The sequence below is a fragment of the Pezoporus flaviventris genome, unplaced genomic scaffold (assembly GCF_033815535.1).
Source record: "Pezoporus flaviventris isolate CSIRO_AGI_PZ_B2104156 unplaced genomic scaffold, CSIRO_AGI_Pfla_v1 ptg000223l, whole genome shotgun sequence".
Taxonomy (NCBI): domain Eukaryota; kingdom Metazoa; phylum Chordata; class Aves; order Psittaciformes; family Psittacidae; genus Pezoporus; species Pezoporus flaviventris.
The window spans coordinates 144,396-159,761 of record NW_026892771.1 but is presented as its reverse complement, the minus strand read 5'-3'; the positions used below and the strand labels follow the sequence as shown (position 1 = coordinate 159,761).

Below are 15,366 nucleotides of genomic sequence, written 5' to 3'. Positions count from 1 at the left end.
ACCCAGGTCACCCATGGAGCCAGAAATGGGAATTTCCTCCTTTGATCCATGGGCAGGACTCACCTTTGCTGGGATGCTGGGGATGTTTTATGATGGTACAAACCATCCCAGGCATTCCTGGGCACAGGAGGTCACCTGCGATGTGCATCTGGAGCATCTCAAATGTCCTGCCCATGGCTCTGCTGTCCCAAAGGGAAGCGGTGCCTATTGTCACAGCAGAGGAGCACCGGTGGAGGTGAAGGAGCCGGTTTCATTCTCAGCTAGCAGGACGGGGACTTGTGCCTTGTGCTGGGGTTAAACCCAGCCCATCACCGGGATAATGACCTGAGACACAGGGACACAAAGGCCCAGCTGAGGGGACGCCTGGGGAGCAGCACCGAGGGGTCCTCCCTGCCTGGTGAAGAGGGCGATGCAGCCAGTGACCCCGACCTCAGTCGCATGTGGCTCTTGAGGGACCGGTGGAGGGCCCATGGGAGCCCTGGGGCCAGCCCTGCCATGGCCACAGGCTAGGGGACACAGGGCAGTGGTGCCTGCCCTCCGGCAGCCCCAGGGTCACCTGTGGGGCCCAGGCCTGTGTCGCCCATGGGGCAGAGGCCCAGTGTCACTGGTGGGACATGGGCCTGGTGTCACAGGTGGGACATGGGCCTGGTGTCAAACATGGGACATGGGCCTGGTGTCACCAGTGGGACATGGGCCCGGTGTTACCGGTGGACAAGGGCTTGGTGTCAAACATGGGACATGGGCCTGGTGTCACCGGTGGAACATGGGCCTGGTGTCACCCATGGGACAAGGGCCTGGTGTCACCCATGGGACGTGGGCCCGGTGTCACCGGTGGGACATGGGCCCGGTGTCACCGGTGGGACAAGGGCCTGGTGTCAAACATGGGACAAGGGCCTGGTGTCAAACATGGGACAAGGGCCTGGTGTCACCGGTGGGACATGGGCCCGGTGTCACCGGTGGGACAAGGGCCTGGTGTCACCAGTGGGACATGGGCCTGGTGTCACCATTGGGACAAGGGCCTGGTGTCAAACATGGGACATGGGCCTGGTGTTACCGGTGGGACATGGGCCTGGTGTCACCATTGGGACAAGGGCCTGGTGTCAAACATGGGACATGGGCCTGGTGTCACCGGTGGGACAAGGGCCTGGTGTCACCGGTGGGACAGGGGCCTGGTGTCAAACATGGGACATGGGCCCGGTGTCACCGGTGGGACGGGCACCCTGGGCCCCGCTCCCAAGTGGCCTGTGGCCCGCAGGACACCCCGCGGCCGCCGCGGGTCCCGCCTCGGTGCCCCCGCGGGCCGCCCGCTCCCCGCCGCCCGCCGGACACCCGCCCTGCCCCCGCCATCCCCTACTGAGGCGAGGCCGCCACCGCCCCCCGCCCGCCGGTACCGCGGCCCGGGCGGACCCGCGGCGGACCCGGGAGGCGGCCCCAGGGCCCGGGGCCTCCCTGCGGGCCGGGCCGGGGCCGGAGGGGGGGCGGTGCGGGGCCCGCGGGGCGCGGAGCGGGGGGCGGCGGGGGGTGCCGGGCAGGGGGCGAGCCGCGGCACCGCATCAATCACCGCCAGCCCCGCCCCTCCCGCGCTGATGGACGCGGCGCTGGCCAATGGGGAGGGCCCATGCCCTGCGCGCAGCCAATGGGAGCGGGGGAGGGCGGAAGGTCCCCACTTCAAGGCTGGTTGAGCGGCGCAGGTAGGTGCGGGTGAGGGGCTGCCGGTGCGGGGCGGCCCGGCCCGGGGGAGGGCGGTTGGGGGGAGGGAGGAGCGGGGGGTGGGGGGCAGGGGCGGGGGTCGCAGAGCGGAGCCCCCCGGGGGCCGGGCCCCGTCGCCCCCATCGCGGGCAGCGCCAGGCCAAGTCCCGCGGCCGCCCCCCCCCCACCTCCCCGCCGCTGTCCCGCAACTTGCGGGGCTGGGGGGGGGGGCGGCTCCTCCCGCGGCCCGCTGGGGAGTTGCGGGGGGCAGGGGCCGGGCGCAGGGCCCGGGGCGCCGGGAGGGAGCTCCGCCCCGCAGCGCTGCCGGGGGGGGGCCGGGCCGGGCCGGCTCCGTGCGGAGCGGGGACCCCCTCAGGCCCCAGCGCCTCCATTTTAGCCCGGGGAAGCGAGGCCGCGCCTGGGGGGAGGCTTCCAGGAGGATGCCGGGGTTCCCCAGCACCCCTGCGCCAGCCTCTGGGCGCTGATGGGCCCGGCCCGGGGCGGGATGGAGCTGCGGGGGGTGTGGGAGCACCGGGGTCGTTGCGGTTGTGCCCCCCCCCCCATATCAGCCTTTTCTCTCCACAGGTTCTGGATTTTGCCACCTCCTCAAGGAAATACACAAGGAGCTCCCATCCCTCGCAGGCGGAGGCTGGAAGCATCCCGAGTCCCTGCCCTTGTCACCGGCCGAGTGCCTGGATCGCAGGTGTTGAGGATGGGCCCGGCCAAGATGCCCAATGGGGTTCGGGCTCCCCGCTTCCCATCGGGACAGCCCCGGCGCTGGGCTTGGGACCGGACACACCGAGATGCGTTTGCAGGCAGCCTCTTAGTGTCTGATGGTGTGAGGTGAGTGGAGCCCTGCACGTAGCTTCTTCCTGGATGGGTGGCTTGGAAATGGAGGTTCAGGAATACAGCTGGGAATGGGGGTTCATCCAGTGTCTTCCCCTCCAAAATCATTCCAATGCCTGTACGGAGTGAAGAGATGTGTAGCCTCCTCTTGGGAGTGTGCATATGTGTGGCCTTTGTATGCAACAGCATTAAGGGATGACTTGTCCAGAAGCAGCAACATCTCCTGCTCTTCCCCCCAACTTATTGTGTGCATCCATAACCCCAGGTTTACATTGACCAGGTCTTTTTTACCTGCTGATGTAATCTGGTTTATCTCTGTGCTTACACCAGCAAGAGAGCTGTGTGTGTAACTGGCACAGTGGTCTTGGCTTTGTCCCATGAAAACCAAAGGTCTAAACCAAGGTTTTCATGCTCATGTTTCTGTGCCTGGGCTTCCCCATGGGTGAAGTGGCTTAACCTGTGATAACACTGGCAAGGTAAGACTTGTGTCCTGAACACTTCGGTGCAGCAATCAAGTTGTGCGGAGCTGAATGAAACCTAAAAGGAGGTGCTGAAGGGAAGGATATTTCCCTCTTTTCATAAATCTACAAGCCAAAGCAGCCTGACTTTAGGCCAGTTATGGAGGCTGAATTGAGACGATGTCTCTTGTAATGGGAAAAACCCAAAGCTTTACTCAATCCTTTCACACTGACCTTAGCCACATCTGCACTGGTTGCTGATCTCCAGCTGGCTAGTGCAGCAGTAAGAGCTCTTACTCTTTGTACACATAAGTTGTTCCTTGGGCTTCCCTGTTGCAGGTTTTGGAGGTTATCACTAGGTTCCTTGAAGTCCGTGGTCCTCCAGCTCCTGCTGGTAGGAAGTCAGCAGAGAGCTTCTCTGGAAGCTGGTCCTTACTTCCAGAGTGTCACATGCAGATGTATTGGCTAAGTGGGGGTTTAGCATGTGGCTGTGCAGAGCAGGTCAGGGATGGGCCTGAGGGAGGAGAGCTCCAGGTCCTTCCAGCTTCCTGGAGCTGAGGGATGAGGTGTGCTCATGACAGTGGGTCACACCTGTGTGCACTGAGGACGTGCAGGCCATTGTCATGTCAGGCTGTCACCTCTGGCATTTCTGCTTAGAGGCATTTACTTCTGATGAGCATCTAGTTGGAGCTTGGTGTTTTGAGTGCATCTGTCCCTGTGACAACTGCTTGAAACCTCTGGTTAGTTTGTATTTGAGGGTTTCTGTACCCTGCATCCCTGACTTGTGCTCAAACCCTGGTGCCTGATGTTACCGTCACAGTTTGCAATGCTTGTTCCTCATAAAAGAAGTTCTATGAAGCTCTTTACCTGCAGCCCCTCAAAAGGAAGGGAGGGCTTCTGAGAGCAGGAAGGTCTGCGTGGTCCTTGACACCTAACAGATGGAGCAAAAACCCTGCAGATGCCAATGCTCCAAAGCTCTGTGCTGTGGTGGTGGCCACAGAACAGGGACTTGCTGTCCTCCTCTTGCTGCCGTTTCCCTGTGGTTGCCTGGGCACTGATTCTCCTGCACTAGACTTGTCAGAGGAAGTATCATTAATAAGGAGAGTGTGTAGGGACTTGACTTCTTCCCCCTGTGATCCCTGATGTCTGCCTGCACTGCTGAGGGTTGGTTGGAAGGCAGGTGGATTTGGTCAGGACTGAGGAATTTGTGTGACTCGGGGCTGAGAGTCTTCCAGATGAGATTGTGTTATCTCTGGAACAGCAGCTCTTGGAGCACAGTGCTGATCCCAAGATGCTGGGTGGCTCTTGAGCATGACCAAAAGAGTAAGTGACCTGGTATCCCGGTTATCAGCTGTGTTTCGGTCTGATTCAACTGCTCCTTCAGTTTGGGATTAAACTGAATTAGAAGCAGCTGCCAATAGAGCAGTAATTTTTTTTCCGTGAATCTGGGAATCCACACAGTGATAGAATTGTTCCAAGTGCCCTCTAGCAGAAATGGAAGTGGATTCTGTTAGTGGATCTGAGAGAAACCATGTGAAAAAGACCATAACATGGACTACTGAAAAGGGACTCTTACAACTAGCGCTAATCTTGCCGGTGGCAGAGGGAGAGCTTCCACGTCCCAGTGTTGGAAGTGGCTGAATGGCCTTGGGTGGTCTCAGGTTTGCTGTTGACTCCCGAGGAGGAGTGTGAGGTGCAGGATTGAATCTATGAAGATGTTCTGTGAGCCTTAGCCAAGGCTCGTGGATAAAGGGAAGTACATCAAGGCTTTCCATCTGGAAGATGGAGGAAGGGTCGAGTTGTAAATCTGGACTCCCATACTGCTGGTAGCATGCTCCTGCTTCTTACCAGTTGCTGGGTTCCTCATTCTTCTGACTTCTTGTTTATGTGAAAACTCTTTAATCTGTGTGTCACACAGTGGAACTGAGCCTTACCCTAGCCCATAGGAGCACAAGTGTCTCATGTCCCTCCTGTAACTCCACAGAACCCATAGGCTATTTTTCAGTGTTGAGATTGGACAGGGTTGTCCCCTGAAACTAGATGAGCTCATGTCTCATGGTGTTATAACACATGGACTTTTATGTGGTTAATGCTGGATTACATGGCCTTCTCCTCTCCTTTCCCTCTCCCACTGCTCCTCTCCCATGATAAAACCACCTATAACCTGAAGGAATGCAGCATTTACGTGTGCTGTCACCCTATTTATTCTGCTGTTCACTTCTGTTTTCTTTCACTGCTTGCATCGTTAAGTGTCTGGGATCACACATTCACTCTGCACAAAACATACTGATGTCCATAAAGAAGTATTGCCTCAATTGCAGCCATTGTGGTGTTCCTTAAGCAAATACCCAAGCAGGCTGATGGGATCTGAGGCTTACTTCTGCACCTCTTGTGCAGCATCATCCATGTGTTTTGGATGCATCTAAGCCAACATGATGATGTTGTTGGCAACTCTTGGGGACCTGCATGATCCAGGGTTACAACTGGATGTTTTACTCTCTGCAAGTTAATAAAACCTGGCTATGGGTCCCCAGCTTCACAATTCAGGGTGCTTTATTGCGAGTACTCAGCCTGATGTTCTTCTTTGGAAGGTACTTCACTGCATCCCTCAGGTTGATATGAATAGAAGTTCCCATGAGGACTTTAGGAAGCCAGGCTCTTCTGTACAACATCAGTCTGATGCAACGGTGTGGAGTATTAGAGTACTTTTTGGCAGGAGGAGACCAATGTCTTTGGTAAGGACCCAAAAATACATCAGTGAAGTGTGCCTGTTACCTTTGTTAAATAGTCTTAGGTTCCCAGCCCCTCATCCCAGTGGAAACCATAGAAATACATTTTGCAGTTGAAACAACAATTGATTCAAAATAGCTTATTATTAGACCAAATTCCACTTCACAGCAGATGAAATTAATTTCCCCCTAGCCTGGGTGCCAATACAGCTCTGACCTTGAGAGGAACTGAGTAGAACTCTCCAGTATGAGAACATCCATGAAATGATGAATGTCTGTATCCAATGGCTTGATCTAAATCACCAAGGGGGTTTTCAAACAAGCTCTGTTGCTTATGTGGATCACTCAGGTTCTTTTTAGTGAGTAGCACATTCCTTTCTTGTTGATATCAAGTCCATCAACCCAGAAGCTGCCAGGGAAGCTCCAGGTTTGGATGTTGACCATAGGATACGTTAGGAGATTTGGTACCTGCCTCATGAGGGAGGTGCCAGGGTTGCTGAGCTCTACCAGCATCACACTAGTTACCTTTCTGTGACTCTACTTCTTGGGTTTAAAGGACTTTGCTATTGTTTTTCCTTTTCAGTGAGCATTTTGAGACTGGCTGACTGGGATGTGCTGTGTCTGCTCAGCTAAGGAATGCTTTTCTTGCCATGAACCAGGTTCTGTAATTCCTCTTCAACATGATCAGAAGAGCAATGATCATTGCAAGGGTCTCTTCTTGTTGCTATAACTTCTCCATATTTAGCTTTAAACCAGACAAGTTTTGCGTCTTCTGGAGGCTTCTGTGGCCACTGATGTTTGAGTTTGGTGCTTTTTGTTAGGATATCTAATGAGGTTGTAAATGAAGATGCAAAAGTTGTGGTTGTATCTGAAGGGAGTCTCATTGCTGTGTGCTTTGGTGGCCATTGCCTTCTCTAGCTTCAGGATGGTTCTCAAACCAATCCAGGCTCAAAAGTCTCCCTTCATGTGTCCTATGTCCGTGTCTGGTAATCTTAACTATGTGTACTGCTATGCAGATACTTACTGTGCAGATACTGTTTCCAAGGCAGGTACAATCAAAGTAAATAATGAGGATTAGTAGGTATAAGCAACAAATGCATATGGGAAAGTCAAGGTAATCATCAGGGGTGAGTAGCTGGGTACACAACACTTGCCATGTATTGAACCCTGTGCTTTGTGTGCTCGTGATACTTTGCAGGAGAAGGTGACTTCAAAGAAAGATTTAAAGGATGGTGCTGTAGAAATGTGGATTCACTGGGGAGAGCTCCTCTTGCTCAAGAGTAGTAATGAAGCTGTGTGAGGGTAGCAGGTACAGGAGTAGCTGTGTGACCTGGAGGAGATGGTGTAGCAGTAATTGGAATGGACAAATGAGACTGGAAAGGTTGTGAAGAGAGGCCAAAGTTGTGTTATTTTAGGCTGTGCAGCAGTTTTTGCTACATCATGTCTGGGTCAGGCTGAATGATGAACGCTGGAGGATCCTGTGCTGCAGGAAGATCCAGATCTGTACCAGGCTGTCAAGCTAAAGATTGCAGCTCTTGGTTAGGCATGACTCGGTGAGCAGAAGTCCCTGCAGTGCAGAATGGAGCTTTATTGTAGGGGAATTTCTCTCGACTTCCTCCACACCAAATTGCCTTCCCAGTTCTGTTCCAGTATAAAAATGTGTTTGTTGCTACTTCTGCTCTTTAGCTGAACTGAATTCAAGGTAGATCTGGGGGGGGGGGGGGGGGGGAAAGAATGAAAAGGAAAGAGATGTATGCTGTTGTAGGGTCGTTGTTCTTCCTACAGAGTGTGGTGAGGAGAAATGGATCAGGAGAAAGCATGGGGCTGCTGAGTTCATCATGCAGCTGCCTTACAGAAACAGAATCCCTGTTACCCTTAAGAACAGGGAATGTTCTCCACGGGACCCAGTTCTATGCTGGATTTGGGGTAGCTGATAACACGCTGTCCGGATGTCCTCCTTGGCACTGTTTCATCATTGATTTAAAGCCCAGTTCTAGGTCCTTAGACTCATTTTGGTTTCAAGGTACTGCATGAAACTGCTGAGATGGTGTAACTGCTGTGCTGTGATGGGGAATGGCCATCCAGGAGGGGAGGAGTGTGACTGTGAGGTACAGCAGGAAGTGTCGGCAGCCCAGCATTGGGGTCTCTGCTGTCTTTAATTGGATATTTTCCTTAATCACTTACAGATGAGCTTTGTTTTGCGCATTCGTGGGTCAGCAGAACCATGGGATGTTGTGGGGTAGTCTTGGCAGTGAATGTAGGTGGCCTTAGAAAAAATGATGCTGAAATGTATTGCCCATGGATTCCCTGAACCCAGACCCCAGCTGTGGTGACTGTTCCGTGTGTGATTTCTTAAGCAGTATGTTGGATTTTAAAGAGCAGTGGTAGTGTACGGATTCTCTATCTCCAAATGCTTTGTGAAGAAGGGGAGTGTTGCTTTCCCTCTCGTGTGGTGGTGGGATTTGATGCAAAAGGAGGAAAGAAATCTGTGTGCTGTATAATGCAGGTCAGGATTGCCTGTGCTGGCTACAGAGCCAGCATTCATAGCTCTTACCTAACTCTGCAGTCGAGATACAGTGCAACTCTTTTCGCTGTAAACCCCAGTCCCTAGGGCAGGCTCTCCTCGCTGTATAACAGCGTGCACTGCTGGTGCTTCTCCCCTTTGCAGGCATAGGACGGGCTAAAGCACTTGATTACTGGCGTAACTGCGTTCCTGCTGTAGGGGCAGCACAGCTCTAGCGAGGGGATGGAGTGCGCTGCCGGGCAGAGATAGCGAATGAGACCGGGCACGCAGACCCGCCCGGGGCGGGGGCGGGGGCTGGGAGAGCGGCTCTGCCTGGCAGCGATACGGAGCTGCCCCGCGGCGCTGAGCGCTGCCCGCTTCGGCTCCAGCGGCACCGGGGGCCAGAGCTCTGTGTGCCCCGCCGTGCACGTGGCGAAACTGAAGGTCAAAGCGGTGGAACTGGTTGGTGCAGCCCCAGAGTCGTTCTCCTGCTCCGCTGCCCCTCTGCGTGTGCTGTGCGTGGAGTGCGGGGGAGGAGGTATCCCTGTGGTGGTGGGAGAAGGTCCCGAGGTCTCCAGCCTTGGCATCGCGGGCTGCAGATCTGGTGGGGCGGAGCTGCTGGCCGTGAGAAGGAGAGCGAGGGCAGGAGGCCACCAAGCCTGGGATGGTTCCCCAAGGCGTGCAGCGGTTCGGGGGGCCCAGGGTTTAGGGGTTCGAGTGGAATTCGTAGGCAGATTTGGGGAAATGAAGAGGAAATGCGAGATGGGGCAGTAAAGAGCCCCCGGGGCTGCAGGTGCAGGAGCGGGTGGTGGTGTTTTGGGGGGAGATCGCTTAAAACGGTCCAAAGCGTTCCTGCGAGGATGGGACAAAGCAGACGTTGTTGTTTCGGGGTGAACGCTTAAAGCAGAGCCCGCTCCTGCACGTGGCGGGGGGTGCCGGACTACTACTCCCAGCATGCCCCGCGCCGCCTTGCAGCGGGTCCCGGCGCGCCTGCGCGCTGCGTGGCGGGCTCCCCCTGGCGGGCGGCGGCGGGGACAGCAGCCGGACAATGGGGAGCGGGGCCGCCCCGCCCCGTCCCCCCCTTCCCTCCCCGCTCCCGGTCCCTCCCCTCCCGGCGGCGGTGGCGGCGGGGCCCCTCCCGCACTGCAGCTCCTCGGCGCGGCGGCGGCGGGCGCTCGGCGGGGCCCCCTGGCTGCGGGCGGGCGGCGGGCGCGGTGCTCGCGGCCGCCGGCGGGGGCGCTGCGGCGTTCACCCCCCTTCCTCCTCCTCCTCCTCCTTTCCACCCCCCCCCGGTGCATTCTCCGGCTGACGGGAGGGGGAGGGCAGGGAAGGACCCAGCCGCCATTTTCCGAGCCGCGCCGCCGCCGCGCTCGCCCGGAGCGGGGGGGAAGAGGGGGGAGAAGAAAAGCGCCGCAGCGCCCGCTCCGCCGCGCCCCGCCGGGTCCGCCCCGCCGCCGCCGCCGCCCAGCAAGCACCGAGCCGGGGGTGGGGGGGCCGCTCCCCCCGCCCCCCCCCCACCCTCCAGCTTCTCCGCCCGCCCGCCCCAGCCCAGGACTGCGGCCGCCGCTCTGCGCCCGCCGAGGGACAACGGGCGAGCCCATCCCCCCTGCCGCCGGGGCGGGCCCGAGCGGGCGGGGGGGGCGCCGGGGGCTGGCGCTGCCCGGCCCGGTTGCGGCGCCGGGGCTTGTTTGCAAACTGCGCCCATTTTGTGTGGGGCCGAGCCCGCCCGGACCGCGCTCGCCGCTCGTCACGTGGTAGGTGCCGCTTCGCCCCGCGCCCGCCGCCCCGCGCCTCCCCCGCCGCCCCTTTGTTAGCGCCGCCGCGCCCCGCCGGGCCCCGCTGCGGAGCGGCCGCCGCGCCCCAACTTCTCCGCCCGGCGGGAGGCGCCCCCCCCCCCCCCCCCCGATCCCATCGCTCCCATCCCGGGAAAGTGCGGGGGGAACCGGGGGGACCCGCGGGAAGCGCTGACCTCGGGGCTGCCCCCCCCCCCCCCCCCCGGTGCTGCGGTTCCCGCGGGCGGGGGAGGGGACGGGTTGCGACTTTAAACCGAAATCTCCGGGCCGGAGGCGCCCGCGGCCGGGGGGGGGGGGGGGGAGCGGCGGGGTCCCGCCGGGGCGGGCCGGGGCCCCTCACGTGGCCGGCGGCGGAGCCCGGCCCCGCTTCCCCCCCCCCCCCGCTCCGGGAAGAGGAAAACGGGGGGGAAGGGGCGAAGGGCTCCCCCGTGCCGTAACCTGCAATGGGGGATGGGGGGGGGGGGGCACGGGCGAAGTTTTCAAAGTAAACAGAAAAACCCCAGAAATCCATGTAAATTGCATAACACCTCCCCATTGCAAAACGCGCCGCCGGCGGGGGGGCGGGGGGAGCAGCCCCGGCGGGCCCCGGGCCGTCCGGTAGCGGTCCCGGTAATCCCGGTGGGCTCCCGGCGCTGTCAGCGGTGGCTGCGGGCCGCGGCTGTGTCACGGAGCGCTCGGCGCATACAATAGCGTGTTTTTCGGGGGGGAGAGGTTCTCGTCGCTGAGCCATTTCCCTGTATTTACGTCCCGGCTGCGTATTTTTGGGGGGTTATTTATGGTTTTTCCGCCCCATCGATCCCAAATTATTCTCCTCTAAACACGCCGGGCGAGCTCGGTTATCCTGAAATGCTTCCCGTGATCCATACGTGTGTTTACTTCCATCATGGGATTAGCGTCTTCCAGTGCTCGATGCCAGAGAAATTTGGGTAGAAACACGGGGGGAGGGGGGTCACATCAAGGGGGAAATACAGCGGTGAGATTCCTTGGGAAGCAGCTTTATTTCCTAGGGAAAAAGCAGCCCCTCGGTGTGATCTCTCCGCTGATCGAACCCGTGTCCAGGTGGATCAGAACGCAGGCACGATACAGATGATCTCGCCTGTTATGTAAAATGCACTTGAATGACAAACTGTAGTTTTCCATGGAGCCGGTCAGGATATGGGAGGAACTGCAGGGGTGGCTTGGTTGGGGTTTTTTTGTCCTTTCTTTATTTGTTTTGACTGACCGTGGTGTTTTGAGCTGGTTTGGGCCATGCCCACCGTCCCGGTTACATCATGGCAGGGGTTGTGTACAGGGTACTTTGTGCCTCTAAAAATAAGGTGAGGTGAGAGCCCGTTTCTGGGAGGTGGGAGCAGGGTACTTGAGCTGTGGCAAGGTCCCGCTGCCAACGGGGTAGAAAACACTTCGGGGGGGGGGGGGGGCAGCTATAAGGTGTCTCTGCGTGTGACTAAACCTCTGCCGCAGTTATGGATGCAGGGAGCTGTTTGGATATGAGCTTTTTCCCTTTAAACCCTTCTTTTTCCTCTTCAAACCCGTATTTGTCCTTTTTATAGCCTTTGTTTTCATGGAGGAACCTCTGCTGCTCTTCCCCCTGCTTTAGCGTAGTCGTCTTGGATTCTCCTGCTGGCACTGGAGCAGTGCGGGTAGTGACGCCGCTCAATCTGATATTACTCCTTTAATTGAGAAATCGGCAGCCTTTGAGATCAGGGAAGGGGGGAATGAAGCAGTCACCTCAAGGGCTGTAAAGGCAAAGCTGGGGAATCCCACAGCCCTGGGATGGGACAGGGAGTTGGCTTTTCCTTCCCGAGGTGTCCGCTCTCGGCCACCATCGGAGCCGAGCTATGGGCGGCATGGTTTTTGGCGCGGGAGGGATGGGTCTGGTAGGGTTGGATCTATTTGTAGCTGCACTGCCAAGGTAGCACAGCTGTGTAGGGCTTAATGGATTGATACGCTGCAGGAGCTCTTAATTGTGAAACTTGGTTGTGATACTGTTCTAGCTGATGGGTAATGATTTAGCAATGAGGATGACTTGTGTTCCCCCCTCGGAGGTGATAAAGCAGCAGATGACCAGGCAGATGTGGCTGTGTTTCTCTTATCCCTCCTCCCCTCCCGCCTCCTTTTCCTTTTATTATTAGTTTGTTAATGCTGCATTTGAAGCTCATTTGCTCTCTGAGATCATCCGGTAAGCAGAGAACTGGTGACATTCTGACATCACGTGAGTGAGGGGTGAAAACTGAGCAGTTCTTTGACCAAAGTCACTTCCTTTTGCCCTGTTTATAACTGTGTTTTTGTGAACGCAACTGCCATTATCTAATGAGCCCTCGGAACAAAGCCTGTCTCGGGAGTTTCAGCACTCCACCCTTTCTGTGCTCAGGCAGCGAGTGGTGCGTGTCCTTAGGAACCTCCAAACACTTTTCCAGGGATGATAAGACTTCATGTATAGTGGAGTCAAGATAAGGCCTGAGGACTTTGTAGGCCCTACCAAGGCAGGGAAAGGGTAAAGCTTGGGAGGGGAGGGAGGAGAAGGGGAAGCAGCACCTATTCTGATTTGTGAGCCTTCCCCAGGCTCCCTCTCCATATGCTTTTCCTTTCCTGGAGCTGTTCTTTGAGAGCAGGTCCGTGGTGCCTCTGCCCATTCCCAGTGCACAACAAACACCCCATTTTGCTTATTTAGTTTGGGCTTTTTCCTGGCCTGTGTGGGGAATGGGTGGACCGCTTCTGCCTGCATGGGGATTTAATTGAGCAGAAAGAAGTGTCCTGGGTGCATCACACACTGATCAGCCCAAGTGAGTTCTGCCCTCGTGCCTCCCTCCAGAGCGTCCCTCAGTCTGTTATGCAGTGTTTCAGCACTCAGGATGAGGTGATCCGAGAAGCACCGTTTCCGTTCCTGCGTTTTATAAATACCGTGTCCCTGCTCCTGACTTCCAGGAATACAACGTCTGCCCGGCCTGAAGCACAGCAAAGGCTGCAGCGTGCCGCTCGCCTTGAGAACCCGTGTGCGCCGGAGTTGAGCTGCGTCCTCAAGGATGCAGGTTTAGCGTTTAAACTGAAATAAAGGCTTTCTGTTCTGTCTCAGCTGGGCAAGGAGTTGTCACACTGGGATCAACAAGAGTCCCGGTGATGCAGAACTTGAATAAACATAATTCCATTAAGCCCTGCGCGTGTCCTGAGCTCAGAGCCCAGTTTCTGGAAGAGGAGAGTTTGGAGAAGGTCCTGTTGGAGTTTCAAAGCAAGGTACAGAATAAGGACCTATTTCCCCCGGCCAAAGTGTTGCTGGGTTTAGAGCGTGAGACAAACAGCAGATGAGGTATGCTTGGAGCTGGGAAGCCTTAATTCCTTAGGACGGAGCTTTGACAGCTTGGTATCTGAGTGTTGTGATGGAACTGTGCTGTTGAGCTCATAGAACAAGGAGAAGGGATGACAAAATCTCATCTGAAGAGAGGAACTGGGGGTAGCTGTCAGCCTGGACAGGCCACAGCTTCATCCGTTCCTTAGTTCATCTCTTGCTGCAAACTTACTCTTGCAGATTTGTTGAAAGGACCAAAAGCATGATTGAAATAAACCCTTTTGTATCAGGAGCTGCTCTGGGCCTCAGTGACAGGAACAGAAGATGGACCTTAAGGATTTCTCAGTTTGGCTCCACCAAACGTCAGGAGTTCTTTCTCTGAAGTCTTTATAACTTCCTGTTGAGGGCTGCAGCAGCAGGATGTGAAGGGAAGGGTTACTGTGAAGTTGCCTTGCCACCAAGTGGGGAGCACCAAACCCAGTCCAGGCTGTTAATTACAGCCTGTAAAAGGGTCCTGTGATGTGTGATTGAACATCACCTTCTACTAAATGAGCATCCCTGTTCTGGAGTTTGCATTGTCTTGGTTTTAGTTGCTGCCACAACAGCCTTTGTGGGTTCTCCCTTCTCTGGGACCCAGGGAGCAGTGAAAGCTGAGATCTGTGCTTAGTTGAGCCCCTGTGTGCTGAGGACTGTGCTATGAACTCCATTCAAAACAAGGTATTTAAACTCAGCTGGAGACAACCCCACCAGGTTGGGCGGTGGCTGGAGACACTTTATTCTGCTCCTCTCTTACTTCCTCTTGCGGATGTGGCTGGTGAGCACAAGGACAGTCAATGCCTTGGTTTAAGCTAGACGGTATTGAGGTGGTGCCATTTATTGGGGCTGGGTGAAAAGCTTTGGTACCAATCCTTGCTGGTAAGCAAAGGTTGCTGTGACCTCACAGAGTGAAGGAAAACGTGTCTGTAAAATGGAAAGGCAATTCTGGTGTTTGCTCCCTGAGTCCCCAGTTCAGGTTTTCATATTTCCTGGGCACCTTGCCCAGATCATGCAAAAGAAAAACAAAATCTCTCTGATACTGGACAGGGGAGACCCAGATTGCACAATAAAGCTCTTTTTTTTTCATTCCCCTGTCTCTGACATGCTGCTGCTCTCTGCAAATGTCCCATTATTGTTTTTTTTTTAACCACGTTTCTGTTTGTGTCTGTAAACAGAAATGTTGTTCTGCAGAGTAACTGCACAGCAATGGGTGTTTTTATCTCATTGCCCAGGTGAAGGCATTCTTGCTTCTAATTATTCAACTCTCCAGACTTTTGATGAGGGAGATGATGGTTCATCTTGCTTTGTGGCTTTTGTTTTCCTTTCTGACATGATACTGATAAAACCTTCTCTGTCTCAGATCATGCACTTGATTTGGTTCATTTATAGCCAGTGAGAATTCAGAGGCAGAAGAGAAATCTCTTCTTGAAGAAGGAGGCCTCATGATGCTTCTTGGAATTGACCATGTCACCCAGCGAGTGGAAACAGCAGCTTTTAGTTGAATCTTGAGGGCTTCTGGTTGGCAACAGAGGTTGTAAAAGCAGAGCTCTGATTTGTTCCAGTGCATAAGTACCATTCCCTGGGAAGTGTTTAATAGTAAAATCCTTACTTTTCTCAGAGAGATGAGGTGTGAGTCTGCAGGATTAATACATGTAGAAGGTACCTGTGCATCTGTCGTGAAAACTTGTGGTTCTTAGGTATGTTCTTAACCTTTTTTCATTAATATTAAAAATACACATTTTTGATTTGGAAAACATTTTGAGGGCTCAGGGTGTTAGCTCATGTGTGGAGTACCTGCGTTTTGAGTGGTGCTGGCTGCTGAGATTAGAAGCAGAGATTTCATTTGAAAAATGAGGTGTGTAGGGATTCTATTCTAGCAAGTTTGGGTTTTTTCTTGTATGTTTTGGGGTTAATTTTTCATCTGAAAGCTATTTGTAACCACACAAACTCGAGAGCTGGCTGCACTCTGTTCGTGGTGGGGAAGGAGAGGGGAAGTGGGAATTGGTAGTGTTCAGTTCCTTCAGGGTGG

At 55.5% G+C, this 15,366-nt stretch overlaps 1 protein-coding gene across 3 annotated transcripts in view; it reads left to right on the top strand.

The window, feature by feature from the left end:
* The first annotated feature begins 2,375 nt into the window (after nucleotides 1-2,375).
* The window catches only part of KANSL1 (KAT8 regulatory NSL complex subunit 1), an 84,907-nt gene continuing 71,916 nt past the window's right edge, over nucleotides 2,376-15,366 (top strand). For 2 of the 3 annotated variants that reach the window (XM_061442266.1, XM_061442264.1), the window contains exon 1: nucleotides 9,534-9,979. The gene's annotated coding sequence lies outside the window, so the exon portion shown is untranslated. Of the gene's footprint in view, nucleotides 2,533-9,533; nucleotides 9,980-15,366 lie in introns of those variants that run through there. The other variant, XM_061442265.1, reaches the window with a different exon arrangement.